General features: G+C 39.0%; 1 protein-coding gene across 1 annotated transcript in view; it reads left to right on the top strand.

Moving 5' to 3' along the window:
- LOC122646555 (pentatricopeptide repeat-containing protein At4g33990) overlaps window positions 1-17,938 on the top strand; it is a 42,092-nt gene extending 24,154 nt beyond the window's left edge. The window contains exon 3 of the transcript XR_006330647.1: window positions 17,892-17,938. The gene's annotated coding sequence lies outside the window, so the exon portion shown is untranslated. The remainder of the gene's footprint in view (window positions 1-17,891) is intronic.
- Window positions 17,939-19,619: the final 1,681 nt, after the last annotated feature.

The following is a 19,619-nucleotide window of genomic DNA, read 5'->3' as shown; positions in this document are numbered from 1 at the left end:
ACTTGGATAGGAACATTTGGGCATGAGGCAACATCCTTGCCTGTACCAGACAAGTGCTGCTTTAACCTGGTGGCTCCTCCAGATAGCAACTTTCCACAATAATTGCATTTGGACTTCTTTTTGTCTACAGACATGGGGACTCCATGTTGCCATGCTATATTAGACATTGTGTACAAAATGTCTTATATTTTACACTGTTACATAAAAAAGCATGTATTAATAAACATGGATCACTTAAAGTAAGGTATTTAAGACTTAAAGTATGCTATTCATAACTCTTAAACGTAATGTCAAGCTACTAGAACTATGAAATAACTATCTCTTATTTATCCCCTAACCCTAGTATTTATTTCTTAATTACAAATAATATTTTGAATTTTTAAAAAAAATATTTATACCTTAAAGTATAAGAAAAATATAATGTAATGATGTATTTCACACCATTTGAAGTTGAATATTATGTACATATGTTGTACATAATTTTCCATAAGTAATAAGTATTTTTCTTTAATATTATATATATATTTTTAATTTTTATAACATATTTATTAAATCTGAAAAATAAAATAAATTTTTTAATGGGTGAAAATAAAAAATTAATCCATGGGGCTGTAGAGCATTCCAAGTAGTTTAACATATATGAAAATCATTTTCAAACAATCACTATTCATCCTATTTTTTTCATTTTCTTTTTTCAAATAAATCATTTATTTTTTCAGAAATTATAATAAAAAATTTAATAACTGAAAAATAAATCCGACACCATCAAGTGATAGATCGGGCAAAGATGTTTAACATATATCAAAACCACATGAATCTAGCAAGGATTACACAATTTTTTTTGAAAAAAAATAGATTTGGGGAAAAATTAGAAAATACCTTTGAAATCCTACAAATAGGTGATGATTCTTGGACTGTTGGAGTTAAATCTTCACTTTGGCACTTGAATCTCATTTCAAACAATGCATTCCAGTCAAGAATTGAAAGAAAGAGGAAGAAATTTGAGGGAGAGAGCTGTTTTCCCCTTTGTTTAGAGAGCATGGATAGAACTATCGAGATTTTCGAGTTCTGTCCATTGGCTCTCTTTTAATAAAATGGGCACATGGGTCAAAATGGGCACTTAAAATGGGTAAAATCCATGTATGACCCGATACTGAGATCTCAGCGTCGGTCGAGATATTGAACTTTTTCAACTAAAAAAATGCAAAAAAACTGCACCGAGACATCATCGAGATCTTGCGGAGATCTCGGCCGAGAAAATGTAGTTTTAGGAAGCGTATGGCATCTCGTCTCGGGATCTCATGAAACTGAGAAAAGAGTTCTCGAACCGTGCTTATATCCTATTGGCTAGCATGGAATCTTCTTTTAAATTAGTTGTTTTAAGTTAGATTCTTTTATTTTAAGTTAATAGGGGTATCTTAGTCAATTTACTGTTTTAAATTAGTTAAGTTAGATTAAATCTCTCCCTTCCACGATTTTAGAAGGAGGAGACTTTAATTTGTACTAGGATTTGGCCATTGGCCCTTTATTATAAAATTAGAAATCGTGGGAGGCTCCCATACATTGAAATTTAAAAAAAAAAGACTGTTTCTGCTGCTGGCGGACTGCTGTTGCTGTTCCTGCTCCTTTGTGAGTGCATCCTTGTGGATTTCAAGGTGGATAGAGTGGGTGGATTCCTACGACTCCTTATGTCGTGACGACTGGGAGGATCTCTCTCTCCGAAGGTGGTTTCATCCTTCATCATTCAAGCTGTTGCCGGTGGATTCCAGTGGTTAGTTTGAAGTTTAAATTCTGTTTTCTTTCATTCATCCTCCCTCCCAATCAATCCCCTTTTATTTTATTTGAATCCCATCGATTCCCTTAAACCCTAGATCTGCTAAGCTCTGTCCAGCCCTATCCTCGCACCCAAAATTCAGGCATAGCATCCTTATCCCAACCCTTTCACTCGATCGAGCTTTGGGCCTGATCAGATCTGTTCAACCCTAATTCCCTCTTCTCCATTAAAACCCAAAAAACCCTAATTTCTGTCTAGACTTATTCAACTGTCAGAATTCCTTCAAATCACAGCCGAACTTCCATTCCCTTGTCCCTCACACTCAACTTCAAGCCCTGGTCATAAATCCCACTTTAAACCCTAGTTTGGTAGTTTTCCTAATTTCTAAAACCCAAAACTCTAACCTTAAATCTGCAGAATTATAAAACCTAACCAAATCCTATTTTTTTTTATATCAAAATAGTCCCCTAGACCTGCTGATCCTTACCATTTATCACATTCATCCCTAACCCTAGCGTAAACCCTAACTTTGCCTTAAACAACCCCAAACTGCCTAGCCAAACCAGCAGCCTTATTTAGATTCTGTTGCTTGGCTTCTAATAGGAACCATTTCCTATTTAAAGCTACATTACTATCCCTCTGTTTTGAGCACCCGTCGATCTGTTATTGTTGGTATCTGAAGTCTTGAATCCAATGACAAAACCCTCTCTTCCTTACTGATTTGGTGGAGATCCATCGGCTGGTTTGTTGCAAACCTATTACTTTCTAATTTCAAGACCTGTGCATATCTCTACATCAGGCCATTAGAATCAGCTGAGAGTTGGAGGGCTAAACCACCTTATTGGGACCTAAACTCGATAGGAGTTTGAAACGCATCGGGTGGCTGTTGCTAGTGATCTGGATTATAGGGATTTTTTGAGTGTTTGACCCTGTTACAGGCCTGTGGCTGTACTGTTACTGTTGTTGTTTGTTAGTGTTTGGGGCTGAGGTTATTTACCATAAGAGTTGACCATTGTAATAAATCCCAAGGGTTGATATAACGTACTGGTATTTACCTCTGAGTTCATATTCTGAGAAGTGTAAAAGTCTAAAATCAGTACCTGTTTGGGTATATTTATGTGATCTTGTCTGGTGTTAGTGTAGTGATACCTAGCCTTACAGTATGGACTTTCTGTCTTTAGCTAAGTGGATGTCACTGTTATCATTAGTTTTTGGAGGAGGATAGAAATAAGGTAATTGTACAGTGAAGCTTTCTATTTCTTGGGGAAAAATGTATTTTCATGCTTTGGGGAAAAAATCCATAATCCTCATGGAAAAAGACTTGAAGGTGAATATAGTTGATAGGAGCATGTTTCGGATTCTCTGGAGACCTCCAGCGGCTATGTCATAAGTACCAGGAAAGGGGATCTTTAGAAGAGTTCAGCAATGATGTAGCTTATGGAGAAATTAAGTGAAGTGCAGACAGGTCAGGTTTCAGGATTAATATTAAAAACCTTGCTACGATGTGAACGATACATCAATATTAGGATCTGCCATTGCAGACTCTCGTCCCTAAAATTAACACCAGAAGAAATGATGGACATCCTCCTCAAGCATTTTGTTCAAGGCACATTTGATTCATCATTGAGATCGAGATTAAAATGCACCATTGCAGCTCCAACTCATTCACTGATTGTCCTTTGGTCCAGACATGTCACTTCTCCTCCCCCACCCCAAAAAAAAAAGATTCTCCAGATTTTGTTTTGGCCTTCTTGCTTTTTGTTTGTCAAGCTTTGGTTGGATTAGTCTTCTGTCAGCAAATGGTCCAATAATCTTGTATAAGAAGATTTGAGCAGTTATGTTTGTAACATATTAATGCACCATCGGCATAATAAATTTTACAGTTTACACAAATTTATTGCTGTTCATTTATCAGAAATGGTTGACTTGGTTATTTTTTCTTTTTTGGTTCCTTTTTAACCCCCCGCGAAAGAAAAGAAAGATCCATTGTAGTTCCGACCACATCCTGAAACTCGGTTTCTGCTTTAAGGGCTTACAGTACGTAAGAAGTGAGTTTCATTTGCCACACCCTATAACCATAGGGTGGCATCAAGGCTTTATGGTGAAAGACCACGGACCATTCATTGGACAATATTTCATTTATTCTCTTGAACCAACAGCCTTGTGATGTAGTCCTAGATAGGAGTAATCCCACTAGGAGCCAGGGGAATGCGTTCACCCAACAAGGCTGGCCGATTGGAACAGCTTAGGCTAAATAGGGCTGAAATTAGGGTTAGGACTAGGAGTTTGAACTAGGGTTTTATTTAGTAATGATGTGCAGGTTTTTAGGAAGCTAATGATTAAGTTTTAAATAGGTTTAAACAGAAAATTAAAATTCTGAAATTCTAGGGTTAGGGTTTGGGTTTTAGGTTTTAGAATCTAGGTTGAAAACTAGGGTTTAGGATGGGACTTTAGGGCTGGGTTTCAGGTCGAGTTTTACTGGCGGTGGGGGAAAGGTTCGATCAAATTATTGGTCAATTCTGATGGTTGAAATAGTCTGGACAGAATTGAGACTATCTTAGGGTTTTGGGGTTTTAATAGGGAAGAAGGGGATTAGGGTTTAGCTGTTGGAATGGGGGCAGAGATGGCAGTCGAGTGGAGGGTCTGTTGTGAGGGGGTTGTGGTCAGATTTTGGATGAAAATTATTGAAGGATGAAGGCTGGACTGGTTTAAGAATAATTAGGGTTTATGAGAATTAATTGGGAGAGTGTAGGTCTAGGTTAGAAGGTGAGAAACAGTAAGGTAGTTGCAGGAAAAATAAATAACTTACTTGTTTTGCAGGGGATCTGAAAACAGCAAGTAGAATCAGCTTGTAGAAGAAAGAGGACCTCCCGATCTACAAGATGTAAGGAGTCGCCGGAGTCCACCAGCCTTTCCACCTTGATATTACTCACAAGGCAACCTTGATATTACTCACAAGGCAATTCTCAGAAAAGAGAAGCAGCAGCAGCAAAAGCCAACAGCAAAGCACGATTTTTTTTAAACATAATAGGTGGGAGAGCCTCTCCCACGATTTCTTATTAAATAAGAGGCCAAAGGCCTTATTCCTAAATCTATTACAAATCAAATCTCTCACTTAAATCGTGGAGAGGTGGACCAATTTAAAAATAACTTAAAAACTTAAAAGAAAAAGACTTATCTAGCCCTAATGACTTAAGAACAACTTAAACTACTTAAAATAAAAGAAGATTCCCTACTAGCCAATAGGATATAAGAACCTCTTAGCCAATAGGATCACTTCACTTAAATTAGGCCGATTGAACCAATTGGATGCAACCAATTTAAGCCGGTTCAATTAAAAACACAAAATAAAAACTAAGTATAGGGCTGAAATAAACTAAACTAAGGCTCCTACTAAAACCTAGGCTTAGGGTGGCTTCTTCAATTCTAAGAGGCTAGGATCTGCATCACCTTGTTTTCATGAGATCTCAAATCATTGATATTGACACCGTCTTTGTGCTATGGATTTAACCAGATCCTTGTTTTTGGGCCATTTCTTATCATTTAACTGTTAGGTTTTAGAGTGGATGGAGAAGGAAGAAAAAGGCTCCAAGAGAGCCAAGAGTTCAAACACGATTCTTTGGGGTAAATCTGTTATGTCTCTAAACTAGAGACTAACAAGCTTATATTGAAAAGAATATATAATTACACATAGGCCCTTGGCCTTATACAAATGACACAGAGAGTACATAAAACAGGGGTAATGTACATGTATACCCCTGATACAACTATTCTTAACACTCCCCCTCAAGCTGGGTGGTATATGTCATACATACCCAGCTTGTCTAACATAAAACTGAAGTGATGAGAGCTAAGTCCTTTGGTGAAGATGTCTGCTACTTGTTCATTTGTCTTCACAAAAGGAGTACAAATAGTCTTGGATTCTATCTTCTCCTTGATAAAGTGTCTGTCAACCTCAACATACTTTGTCCGATCATGTTGAACCGGATTGTGAGCAATACTTATGGCTGCCTTGTTATCGCAGTATAGACTCATAGGCTCAGTCGTCTCAAACCCCAATTCTTAAACAAGTTTCTTCAACCACAAGATTTCACACACACCATGAGCCATGGCTCTAAATTCCGCTTCAGCACTTGACCTTGCTACCACAGGTTGCTTCTTACTTCTCCAAGTGACTAAGTTTCCCCCAACAAAAGTACAGTATCCAGAGGTGGACCTTCTATCAGAAATAGACCCGGCCCAATCAGCATTTGTATAAACTTCAATTCTCAAGTGACCATTCCTGGAGAAGAGAAGGCCCTTTCCAGGACATGACTTCAAATACCTGAGGATCCTGTAAACTGCATCAAGATGTCCCATCTTAGGTGCATGCATAAACTGACTCACCACTCCAACAGCGTAGGTTATGTCAGGTCTGGTGAGGGAGAGATAGATTAGCTTGCCTACTAATCTCTGATATTTTTCAGCATCCACAAGAGGTTCACCACAATCTTCCCCTAGTTTGTGGTTCTGCTCAATAGGGGAGGAGATTGGTTTGCATCCTAAGTAGCCTATCTCTGTAAGTAGATCAAGAACAAACTTCCTTTGGCAAACATTGATCCCTTGCTTGGATCTTGAAACTTCAATCCCCAGAAAATACTTCAATGGACCGAGATCTTTGATCTCAAACTGCCGAGCCAAATAAAGCTTAAGCTTTGAGATTTCAGCTTCACTGTTTCCCCTGACCACAATGTCATCAACATAAACAATGAGAGCTGTAATAGTGCTGCCCTTCCTTTGTATAAACAAAGTGTGATCAGCTTGACTTTGAGTATACCCATTTTGTAGGAGGGCTTGTCTAAACCTCTCAAACTAAGCCTTAGGAGACTGTTTGAGTCCATAAAGAGCCTTCCTAAGACGACATACTTTCCCATTGTCACCAGTATGCTTGAACCCAGGAGGATGATGCATATATACCTCTTCTTCTAGGTCACCATGTAAGAATGCATTCTTCACATCAAGCTGGTACAATGGCCAATCAAGATTTGCAGCCATCGAGAGAAGTACACGGATGGAGTTGTGCTTGGCCACTGGAGCAAAGGTTTCCTAATAGTCAATGCCATACACCTGTGTATAACCCTTGGCGACAAGTCTTGCCTTATACCTCTCCACAGTACCATTAGACTTGAACTTAACTGTGAATACCCATCTGCAGCCAGTAGGGATTCTCCCTTTAGGAAGCTCAATAAGGTCCCAAGTGTGATTCTTCTCAAGAGCCAACATCTCTGTGTTCATTGCTTCTCTCCATTTTGGATCTGCCATAGCCTCTGCTACATTCTTGGGAATAGATATTGAAGAGATAGCCATAGAAAAGGCTATACCTGTAAGGGAGATAGAATCATAGGAAACAAACTTGGCAATGGGATTAGTACATGCCCGAGTTCCCTTGCGGTGGGCAATAGGAAGATCTAAGTCTGAGGATATAGAAGTAGACGAAGGTATACCTGTCTCGATGGATGGAGGCTCAGGATGAGGAGACGAAGAAGGGTTTTGGAAGGTCTTCTTTATAGGAAGCCATGAAGAAGGATTTCTCTTGTCCTTCGTATACACCAGTAACTCCCCCTGTTCTCTGTTCACCTGTGCATTAGGAGGCTCCCCCTCAACAACATTATCCTCAGGAGGCGCCCCCTCAACAACAGTATCCACAGAACTTTTCTTTCCTTTGTCAATCTGAAAAGGAGAAATAAGAACAGGAGAGGAGAGAGGAACTGAAACAAACTCTGGAACCTCTTCACCCTCAACACCACCAAGAGATGAACACTCCCCCTGAAGAGGTGACTGAAAATATGGAATGGCTTCAAAGAAATGGACATCTTTGGAGAGAAGCCACCGACGAGTAGGGGGATGATAGCACTTATAACCTTTGGAGGTGGAGGAGTACCCAAGAAAGATACACTTTAGAGCCTTAGGATCCAATTTAGTGCGGGTAGAGTTGCTAATATGTACATAGCAAATACAACCAAACACCCTTGGTGGAAGAGAGAAGGAAGAAGAACAGGGAGGTAAAACATCAAGGGGAACTTTGAAGTTCAAGACACTGGACGGCATATGATTAATAAGAAACACAACAGTGAGTATGGCATCAAACCAAAAAGTTTTTGGAACATGCATAGTAAGCTAGAGGGATCTAGCCACTTCAAGAAGATGGCGATTTTTGCGTTCAGCCACCCCATTTTGTTGTGGGGTATCGACACAGGCCACCTGATGAATAATGCCATGGTTAGAAAAAAAGGTTTCCAAACCACTATACATATATTCCCCACCTTTGTCAGAATGGACAACTTGGATCTGAGTTTGAAATTGGGTATACACTAACTCATAAAATTTTTTAAATGGAACATAGACATCACTCTTGTACTTCAACAGGTAAACCCAAGTAACCCGAGAATAGTCATCAATGAAAGAAACAAAGTAGCGGAAGCCACGCAAAGAAGTAACAGGGGAAGGCCCCCAAACATCAGTATGGATAAGATGAAAAGGTGAAGTAGATCTATGACCATTAGTTGCATAAACTATTTTACAACTTTTGGCAAATAGAAAAGGTTCACAATGAAAAAACATGAGTGACAGGAAAAGAAGTAAATAAATGAGGCAACAGTTTCCTCATAATAGAAAAGGAAGGGTGCCCCAAACGACGATGCCAAAGCAAAATATCCTCCTGAGTACGTCCACCTCTTTGCCCACAAACATAAGATTGAGCTTGCACAACAGGGGAAGCACCAGTCTCCAAAACATATAAGCCATTAGTTTCACGACCACTGCCAATCACCCTCCTCGTCACCAAATCCTGAAAAAGACAATGGGTAGGGAAGAAGGTGACAAAGCAGTTTAAAGATTTAGTCAATTGGCTAACTGAAAGAAGGTTAGTAGCAAAGTTGGGAACATGAAAGGCAGACTTCAAGGGTAAAAGTGGGATAACCTGGATATCTCCTTTACCAGAAATGGAAGAGAAGGAACCATCAGCAATTTTTACCTTATCTTTCCCAGAACAAACAGAATAGGAATTATACAGCTGAGACCTACCAGTCATATGATCCGTGGCACCCGAGTCAATGACCCAAGGTGTGGTGCCGGAAGAGGAGGAGACTTGCAGTGCTGTGGAAGTAGGAGTAGCAGAGGACCTATCCAGGTGGGCTACAACCCGGCGAAAGGCAGCAATGTCTTCTTTGGAAAGAGATGATGAATCAACTTCAATGACCCCAACATGAGCCTTAGGCCCCTTCTTCCGCTGTCCCTTTAGTCCCCCGGAGGAACCAGGAGGGGGCTTCCCATGGAGATCCCAACAAAAATCCTTCGTATGCCCAGATTTGCCACAATGGTCACAGAAGAATCGGCCCTTCGTAGATCCCTTAGTAGCCCCCTTATCAGCTCCCTTAGTGGAGTCCTGAGGGGTGGAAGAAACAAGAGCAGAACGCTCAACAGTGGGGTTGGGAGTAGTCCCCATGGCACCCCTACGGGTCTCCTCACTCTGTGGATATCCACACACCTCCTCCAGTGAGGGAAGACTTGGTCGGCCAAGGATTTGTACCCTAAAAGGTTCAAATTCAGAGTTAAGGCCGCCGAGAAGAAACATGACCCTCTCTTTCTCAAACAACCGGTGCACCTTGACCTCATCCTCAGGACACAACTGAAGATCTCTATAGTGATCATACTCCTCCCATAGGCCCACAACAAGACTATAGTAGTCAGAGATGCTTCTATCATCCTGGCGCAGGCTAACAATCTGTTGGAGAAGTTGGTACACCTTTGTAGAGTCCCTAGCTCGATCAAAGATACGGGCCACACTATCCCAAATGTCTTTGGCAGTCTCCTTACCCATAAACCTCCTGGCAATCTCAGGCTTCATTGAGAACAGAAGCCAAGCCATCACAAGAGAATTCTCAGTGTCCCATTTGGAGTACCCTTGCTCGGTAGGAAGGGGGGCTTTGATGCTGCCATTTCTGTACCCCATCTTCCCCCTACACCGAAGAATCAATTTCATGGACCGGGACCAATCCAGGTAATTAGTATTGTCCAACTTGACAATGGGAAGCTGCACATTTGGGTTCTCATATGAGGGGACTAGGATTGATGCAACAGTAGGGTCTGCAGATAAAGGCAAGGCTGTTTCAACGTTTTTTTCACCCATTTTGACCTCAAATCAAACACTTGATAGGTCCAAACAACAGCATCTCAACCACAACAACTTCTCCTCAAACACAACAATAAAAAACAGAGGCAAACCGAGACCAGAAACCTGAAAAAAACTTGTAAAACCTCCAACAATCATCAAACAGCAGTGGAGTGACAAAGGCAAACCTTCCTCAGCAAAAAACGATGCTAAGTGGCCTAGAAAAAACAACCACCAAAGCTCTACTGATGAGCTTTGTCACTTCAAGAACCCAAGCTGGCGGAAAAAAGGTGCAGAACAGGTCTGGCCGAAAATCAGATTCTACCCTTTGATGCTTCCAATAGGCTTGAGATGATCCAATGAGAAGAAAGAAGATTTCCAAACGAAGCTAGAGCATCTGGTTGCTCTCCATTTGGATGCATTTGGATGCCTAACAAGTGAGAAACAGCTTTGTGAAGATACCCTAAGGTTACCTTCGAATACCAGCAAGAACCAAGAGATGAAAGCTAGCCCTAGCTTTCCAAGCAACCTTCAAACACCTTCAAACTTCAGGAACGAACATCTCTGATACCATGTTAGGTTTTAGAGTAGATGGAGAAGGAAGAAAAAGACTCCAAGAGAGCCAAGAGTTCAAACACGATTCTTTGGGGTAAATCTGTTATGTCTCTAAACTAGAGACTAACAAGCTTATATTGAAAAGAATATATAATTACACACAGGCCCTTGGCCTTATACAAATGACACATAGAGTACATAAAACAGGGGTTATGTACATATATACCCCTGATACAACTATTCTTAACATTAACTTCCAAATTTTCTGTCTAGATGCCTGTAGATCATGCTAACACTTCCTTCCCAAGGGGGATTATTTTCTTTATTACAAAAGGATTCTCTCCAATTTTTAACTTAGTAGAACATCGGAACATTTCTCAATTGTTCCTTCTTGAAGCCCGAAGCCCTCCTTTTAACGATGAGACTTCAGCAACCTCCCTCCCGGGTTTTAGTGGTAAGACTCATGGGGGTGGATTGGATTTCTCATTCGAGTATTATAATGCCTTGCCTTTTTTTCCCCTTTTCTTTCCCCCTTTTTTTTAGCCAAAAAACTGCTTTGATTTTCATTTATAGTAAAAATAATTACTGAGGTGTTTCATAACTATGGGAGATGTCATGAGAGAGTGTATAGACCTTTCCTTTTAGGTTAGTGGTGATGTAACAGTTTTGTGTGTGAACCCCTTCATTTCAGTGGTAAGACTTGTGGGGGGAGGTGTTGGATTACCCTATTTGAGTATCCTAATTACCCTTTTAGGTTCTTTTTTTTTGCTTTTTTAATTAAAAAGCTGCTTCGATTTTCATTGATAGTAAAGAGGCTTTTAGAGGTGTTTCATAACTACCTTGGTTGTCACAAGAGTGCATCGACCTTCCCTTTTAGGTTAGGGACATGGTTTAAAGTATTGGCACATATTGTATTGTATCAGTTGATACGGCTACAGACCGATACATCTCTTTTTTTGAAATGGACTGTCTCAGATTGTGCCGATACGGGCCGATACGATACGACCAATACATATCGATACTATCGATACGTCTGGTAAAGGGTTCTGTGGGTGGTTTAATACGTAGCGATATGTATCGATACGTATCAGCCGATACGGCTAGGTACGTACCGATACAATCGATACATTCCATAAAAAAGTCCTTTTCACTCACAGACTCGATACAACTCCTATTCTAACGGAAAAATGAAGGAAAACTCTTAACCAAGAGCCTAAAATCTTGCATTTAATATTGGTTTTTCACACTTTGGGACTCAAAAACGAATCAAGGAGTGCTATAACATCATCCTTTGCATAATCCAATACTCTTCATGGCTATAGACGATTACAACATGTAAGAAACCTCATCTTTTATAATAATTTCAATTTAATGCACTTGTCTGGTTATATATTATTCTCCATTTTAGTGTTTATGCATATTGTTTATATTGTTTTTCGTGTCCAAAAATGTATTTTCATGTGTATTTTGACCATTTTCATGTGTTTTTGTACTGTTCGATACATATCTCCGGTACGATACGATATCATATGATACTTCTCTTAAAATCGCCCGACTAGTACAATTAACCAAGAGATCAGTTTATGTATAATTCATGGGTGTAAATATGAGATCTCCACAACTACCGAGATTAGAATTAACAGATTTTAGTTGAAATCTGAATTGAATCTAAACAGCAGTAATGCTTCAATTCCTCACTGAATCACATATAAACAGGCAGATCAAGAATTAAATATAAGTGAACATTACCAGATTGAAGAATTACAGGCTAGAGTAAGATCAGAATAAGAACACGAAAAATTTGAAGCAACTGTAGCAGCAACAAACGATATTATGGTCTGATCTCTAAAATTTACCCAAGTAAAAGTACAATGCCCTTTGCTGCATAGGCAGGGGTGCTTAGCAATTCCCTGCCGCAATGGACCAAGGAATCTAATATTAATGAATTTGCACCTGAGTTTCCATGTTATTAAAATTAAAACAATGGAAGGACAACTGATGCAGATAAGTCACCTGGATGGCTTATTTTATTGGAAATAAGCTTTGGGTTGGGTTATATAGGTGTTGGGCCTTTGCTCCCATGGGTTTTCTTTGTATTGGGTCACTTTAATGGGCTTAAAATATGGGTAGAAAGTAGGACAACTGAATTTACTTCATTAGTTTAGTTAGAGTCCTGTTTTGAGTCAGTTTCTTTAATTATCTTAGTTTCCTAATCAGTTTGTGTTACCTTATTAATCAAGGATTGGGTTAGGCTTTTTTTCTTTAGTATGTGAGTCTATTTTTGAGTCTTCTATATAAGTATGTAAGGGGCTACAGCCTTGTACACGAATTTGATTAATGAGTTTGAGAAAAAAAAACAACCATAGCTTTGTGCTTTGCTCTGTGAGAGTAAAGTGAGATGCCATTGGTGAAAGACCAAAATATGGTGAGAGACCATGGGTGAAAGATCTGAGTCTAAGATAGACTACCCTATCTTCTTCTTCCATTGTTTTTTTTTTTTGTTTTATGTTTTATTGTTCTGAAATTTCCTGCAAATCTGAGAACCGATCAAGTATTTACGTTGTGTTTCATAATTAGAAGTATTTACTGTTGATTTGTTTTGGTTGAATTTTCTGAAATTGCTTGCTGCTTTGTGCTTCTTTTGGACATTGGACTCTGGATTTTAATAAAATTTTCTAGTGATAATTAGTGGGCTTCAGAATAGAATCTTACTATCCTGTGGTCAGTTTTCACAAAGATGAATGCCTTTATTTTGAAATGGATTCTGAGAGCTGGCTTGAGATCTGGTGGAGCTTGTTTCAATTTCAAATTTGATTCATTTTTTATCCTGCTCATTCCTTAAGTTCTCTTGGAACAACTTGTGGCAGTAAGCTTGGTATGCGTTGATTTAGCTTATACATTCATAATATTTGATTTGTGATTATAAATCTATATTAATATTATTAACTACATACTCTGCCACTGATGGTCTCTCTTTTAGTCTAAGAGACAGTCTGTGTATGAACAGACCAAACTTGAGTGCCAGAGTTGAAGTTTGTTGAATTTGTATAAATAGTAATATTGATAAGTATCTTTTGTAAATAGTCATATTGTAATTACTGATATTTCAAAACAATGTGAGATAGATAATGGTATTGCCCTGTTTGATGTCAACACATCTAATCAGTTTGGGCCGCTTTGGCCTTGGCCCTTCTGTTATGATTTGTATAAAAATTACCCTGTAGTTATTGTCCCAACCTAAAATAAGGTTGATTCTCAGTTTTTTTTTTTTTGGTAAGGAAAAGAGCCTGTAGATTGAGCAGGGGGGGTTGTGCTCAGGTATTGGGCAGCAAGGGGAGGGGGGGGTGCAGGTGTAGGGCAGCAAGGGTGGGGGTGTGCTCAGTTGTAGGGCAGCAAGGGGGGTGTGCTCAGGTGTAGGGCAGCAAGGGGGTGTGTGCTCAGTTGTAGGGCAGCAAGGGGTGGGTGTGTGTGCTCAGGAGTAGGGCAGCAAGGGGGTGTATGCTCAGGTATTGGGCAGCAAGGGGAGGGGTGTATAAACACAGGAGGAGATCTCCATCCTAATGAATTCTGAGATGTAGCACCTCTCTTTTTCCTTAGTCTTTGATTGATTGGGTTGAACTTATGCGTTTAGTAGGGCAGCATGTGTTGGGGTTTTTGCCCTTTTATCCTAATACCATCTGACTCTGCCCAAAATAAAGTGTTAGACAACGCTGTTCTTTGGCTCCATTCTACAGATTTTGAGTTATTATTGGGTAAGAAATGTTTATGGTTATATGTTGAGTATTGGGTTTGAAGAAAATAGTTGAGTTTTATAAAGGCATGCCCTTTGCATGATCTCCTTGACCCACTAAAATCGCCACTAGTAGATCCTACTTCTTGTTAAAACCACCATCACTAGATCCTACTTGCTGTTAAATTTACATTTCGTTCAACTCATTGTAGTAACTATACTTCACCTTTATGCAAACAGCTTCTTCATTTCTTCTTTTTTTTTTTTTGGTGTGTGTATGGGGGAGCATGTTATGTTGATTATGATTAGAAAATTTTTATGTTTATCAAAATAATTCATTTAAGCAACATTTGTACTGTAGTAGACCTTCTAAAGATGTGTAATGTGAGGTTGTTTACAAGGGTACTGCTGTTCTGTTGATGCTGACCTACCTTGTATTATGATTAATGAAGTAAAAAAGAGTAGTAGGAGCTTGCTCTAGCACACTAAACAGATGAAAAGGAGGCCGAGGAGGGGGAGGAGGCTGCTTAATCATATCTCTAATTACTCCTATCTCCTTTGTTCAGTTCATATCCCCCTAATCACAATCTAATCTGCTTTTAGTTGTGCTGCTTCTTCATATGCATATTAGTCCCTTTTCCCATTTTTTTTCCTGAATCAGTTCTTCAATGTTGTATAGAGATTGTGGTGCTAAACTGTTGGTTATGCTGCTTCTTCATATGCATAAATTCTTCACAATCTAATCTGCTTTTAGTTATGCTGCTTCTTCATATGCATAATTTTTTTTTTATCTATGGTGCTTTGCTTCGCCTGTTAGTTCAATTTTAGTTCCTAGTGTTGGTTAGGAAGATCGTTTCATTTCCTTCCCTCAATGTAATGATAAAATCCAATGGCTACATAAAGTCTCCATTAGTAGACCCTTTGTAATACTTGCACGGTAGGTATTGTACTGTATTTTTGTTGTTATAGACAATCTACTCATGGGCAGTTGCAGAAGGAGAGGAAGATTGTTATAGACAACCTACTCATGGGACCATGGGCATTGTAGAAGGAGAAGGAAGAGAAGAATGTCAGAGTTTGAGAAGATTGTTATACACAACCTCTCAGATGGGTTTGATAAAATAACTCACGAAAAGATCAAGAAAGTGAGTTCTAAGATTAAGAAAAAGGCCACAACTGCGATGAAGAAGGGGTGCTCTGATTTTTCTGCTACTCCCTTCAAGGGTTCTACACCAAGAAAGGTAACTTTCTAGTTAGCTTCTCAAACGAATTTCTTGCTTTTCTTTGGGAAATACTTGAAGATTTCATCGAGAAATCACTGCTAATTTTAGATTATTGAAACAGAGATTACCTTACTGGACTGTTTCAGGGCTTTCAAGTATGAGAAGCCCTTAAAAGATACAAATCTTCCGTTTCTATTTCTGTAAATAACCAACCTCCTCCTGTTTATTTTGCAGGGATGGGCTAAGGTGTTGAGAGCTGCCTCCAAACGTTTCAAGAAGCAGAAGGACTCTTCTACGGAGATAAAGCTGTCAAATTACTTAAGAAATGGAAATCTGTAGTATTCACCATTCTATATTGTGATCTGTTTATAGTTCAAAATTTGAGCTGAACTCTCAATAGAATGATGTTGTACTCTCAAAATGCAATTTTTAAGCTCATAAATTCATTCTACTTCAACTTATTCTGTATTTGATTGTTCATTCTGTTCAGTGTTAGGACTTCTATTTGGGCTGGCAGATTACATTTGGTTGTCTTTTTGGTTTTGAGATATTAGGGACTATCATATGGTGGGATGCTAATCTAAGATTGGTTTCTTCAGAGGGCTCTTCCTACTTCCCCCCCCCCCCCCACCCCAACAGCTGGTTTGGGAATGAATAATCACTATCAATCTCATTATCAAGTGATTGATTTTTTTGAATAGAATATATATTATTCAGTTATAACTTCAATTTTCTGCAGTATTTTCTGTTACCAAACTCCAAAGCCACAATGGTCTCAGATAATCTCGAAGTCTGTGAACTGGGCTTTGGTGTTATTCCTAGTGATTTGAATATCATTTGGATATCTTTTAGTTTTATCTGATTTATTTATTCCCACTTTCCAGTTTGGCTGCTCTCTATTGCTGCTGTGTGTTGGAAGAGTGCTGCTTCTAAGCCTTTATTGAGGCCTCTGATGATGTACATGGGATGTGAGACATACTGCTGTTGCTATTACAATTTATTTTATGTTGTTTGATATTCTCCTAAAACCCAGCTTTTATTTATCAAAATTTTCCAACAAGGATGAGGGATCTACCCACCACAAACATGAATTGACTCTTTCATGTCAAGCCAATGGACACACAGGAAAAATTGCCTCATAATTCGAGTACAAGAAAGACTCAAATAGTTAGGGAGGAAAAATTGCCTCATAATTATCTAAAGCACATTATTCAAGACAAATATTGTTAAAATTGGTCACATTACATGTTCCCAGAAACAAATTTTATCAAGCATCAATGGTGTTTCAATTGTGTTCTGAAAATATTTCCAGAACAGGTTTACCAAGCGGGTAAAAAACGGTTTCTCAGCAAAGAACATGAAAAAAACTATGCTGAGAAAGAAAAAACTGTTCTGGTGTTTCCCAGTACAGTTCCAAAACAAAAACACCTGGTAAGGTTATCAAGTGGGCACTAAAGCTTTGAAAATCTTACGAAGTAATGGATGGTTGAAAATACAAGGAAATACGAAAAATATATGAAAGGAGATATGATTAAATTTGAGTCTAAATTTTAACAAGTGGCCAATCTAGACCATTGCCATGTCACCTTCCTCTGTTGCAAAACTTGGTGCCGGTCTAGAAAAACTTTTGTCTGAAAATATGTTCTGATAAATATTCTAATCTTATTCATGGACTATGGTTCGACTTGAAGGTGGTTTTGCACTTGGCTGTTGAAGTTCCATATATAATCAATCAACTAATGAAGTAGAGGAAAGCAATGTCAAAACCAGTCACACTCCCAAAGTCCATCTCTCATAAGCACTAGAAAGAAGAAAATGATTTCTCAAAGAAGAGAGCAATTGAAAAATAAAATATAATTAGAGTAAATCATAAAGGTCAGACAAAAAAAGATATCCCAACACATTTTTGAGTTAGACGAACTAAACAGAATGTTATCCCAATACAGTTTTGAGTTAGATTAACTAAACAGAAATGTTGCTATAGCTTTCATACGTACATTGTGTTCTAGTTAATTCCGCTATAGACACATCTCACTAGTCAATCCTAAATCTATGTTGAAAAAAAAACAAAAGGCAAGAAAGTGATGCAAATAAATTATAAATGTGGGCTTACTTAGTGGAAATAAGCCTTGGGCTGGTTAGCTTTTGGTCCAGTAGGTTTTCATTCTATTTGGTCACTTTCGCTGGATTGTTATACCCTATTTTCTGATCTTGATCAAATCTCGTAGTGGATTTCTTTGGTTTTAGAAATTTTGATTCTAGGCCAAGAGCTACTCATTGAATGGGCTATAGCCCCTAATATTGTTGCCACTACATTTTCTGTTTGATCAATCATGTGTTAGAAAACCAGATTGTAAGATGATATGGATTGCTGAATGTAGAATCTAGTTAGAGCATATATATTGAGCTTCATATATTTTTACTGATTTAGCTTGTCTTGTCTTTTCAGGCACATTGCAGTATCACTGCCGGAACTGCTGAAAATGTGGGAAGGGGAAGCCAGAGAAGATACAAAGCTAGCTAAATGGGAAAATTATCACCTCCAGTTTGCTGACCGGCCCAGTTCCCCAGTTCCTCTAATAGGGGGATGGTGGACCCCACCCGGGCAGAGTGTTTGGGCATGGGTAGAGAGGTCATTTCAGCCCCCCTTTGTTAGAGGAACTGGGGAACTGGGCCGGGCAGCCAACTGGAAGTGATAAAGATCCGCTAAATGAGTTTTGAGAGGTGTTAATTGATACAATTGGCTGCTACAGTGAATGCTACTCACCATAGTGGAAGACATTTTCCTACACAAGCTTAGTACAGAATAGGACAATTGGAGAAGCTGTTGTGTAAGGTGAAGATGCATTAAAGAACTTCCATATAGCATACCAAGAAAAATGCAGCTGATGAGTTGGAGATTGTTGTGTGTTGGACTACACCTGCTCAACAACCTTCTAAGACCCATTGTTTCCGGTTGCACCGACACAAATCCAATTAGATTCAAAGGGCGACAGGTCTCATGCTTGAATGATGAAACTGGCTTTCATTTCATGTTAAGGAAATGTATTTTGCTACATTTACCATATCTGTCTTCTTTGAATTTGGAGTAGATACACACCTAAGATGGCCATTGCAAAGTAGAGGCAATTTAAATATCCAAAAAGTTAAAATTTTCCATTTTAAATTGGAGTTTAAACTTAGGACATTATTGTCTTTGGTTTAATGGGAGTTTAAATTTTGCATTTAATTTGCGATGAATCATATGAATGGACTGTAACACAGTTTTTTTTTGTTTTGTTTTCAGGGGTTGCATTACAAGGAAATCTCTCTAACCATTATTCCCTCCAAGCCCCCAGGTGTTTTGGGATTCGATCAGAAGTTTTCCCTCAATAGCTAGAGATTATATTACGATGAACATTAAAAATCATAATAAAAAAAATGGAAGCAGTTTTTTGTACGGGGGTGTGGCCTATGCCAACACTCTCATGTGTCTATCTCTCTCTTTTTTAAAACAAGGGGGCAGAGGTGTCTTTTTACTTTGGAAGGAGAGAGATAGACTCATGGGAATGCTATCGTAGGCCACACTCCTGGACAGAGAATTTTTTCCCTAAAAAAAAAAAAAAAAAAAGAGAGTTTTCCTCCACTCATACACGATGGTTCACCCATCATGCTAGCTAGGGTTCGCAAACCCCTATAGGGTTTTAGTATGTTTCTAAAATATTCTCCCAATGCTCTCTCCCACCATCTACTGCCCATATGGTAAGGAGATAATTCCGGCTGGGTCCGTTACCAATTAAAGCTCGTTGGGATGGGACCTTCAACTTTGCCAACCTTCATTGGCCAAATATGCACAAGTGAGTCTTCTGCCAACCATTCGATCTTTTACCCAATCTAAAAACGTAACCAATCCGGCAGGCTTAGATGTGCTTAGATGGGTTTCTTGCACTTAAGCATGCTCAGGATCGTCTACAGAACTTGACAAGTGGAAAAATATTAGTGTAAAGACCTTTGCTCGTGCTTACTATTCTATTTTAGTTTGTTAGGAATTTCAAAATAACCAAGTAGGAGTATCAATTTGGCCCGGCCAATAGGAGCCCACCCTGAGCTTTTCAGCCCGGGTAGGGTGGGCTGGGCTGGGATTTTCATGCCTGAGTCGGGCCTAGTCTGGCTTGGACAGAGGTCTCGGGCTTAGCCCAACCCAGCCCA

The sequence above is a fragment of the Telopea speciosissima genome, chromosome 11, assembly GCF_018873765.1.
Source record: "Telopea speciosissima isolate NSW1024214 ecotype Mountain lineage chromosome 11, Tspe_v1, whole genome shotgun sequence".
In the NCBI taxonomy this organism is placed as follows: domain Eukaryota; kingdom Viridiplantae; phylum Streptophyta; class Magnoliopsida; order Proteales; family Proteaceae; genus Telopea; species Telopea speciosissima.
The sequence above is the reverse complement of the archived record's forward strand: the minus strand, read 5'-3'. Positions and strand labels throughout refer to the sequence as shown.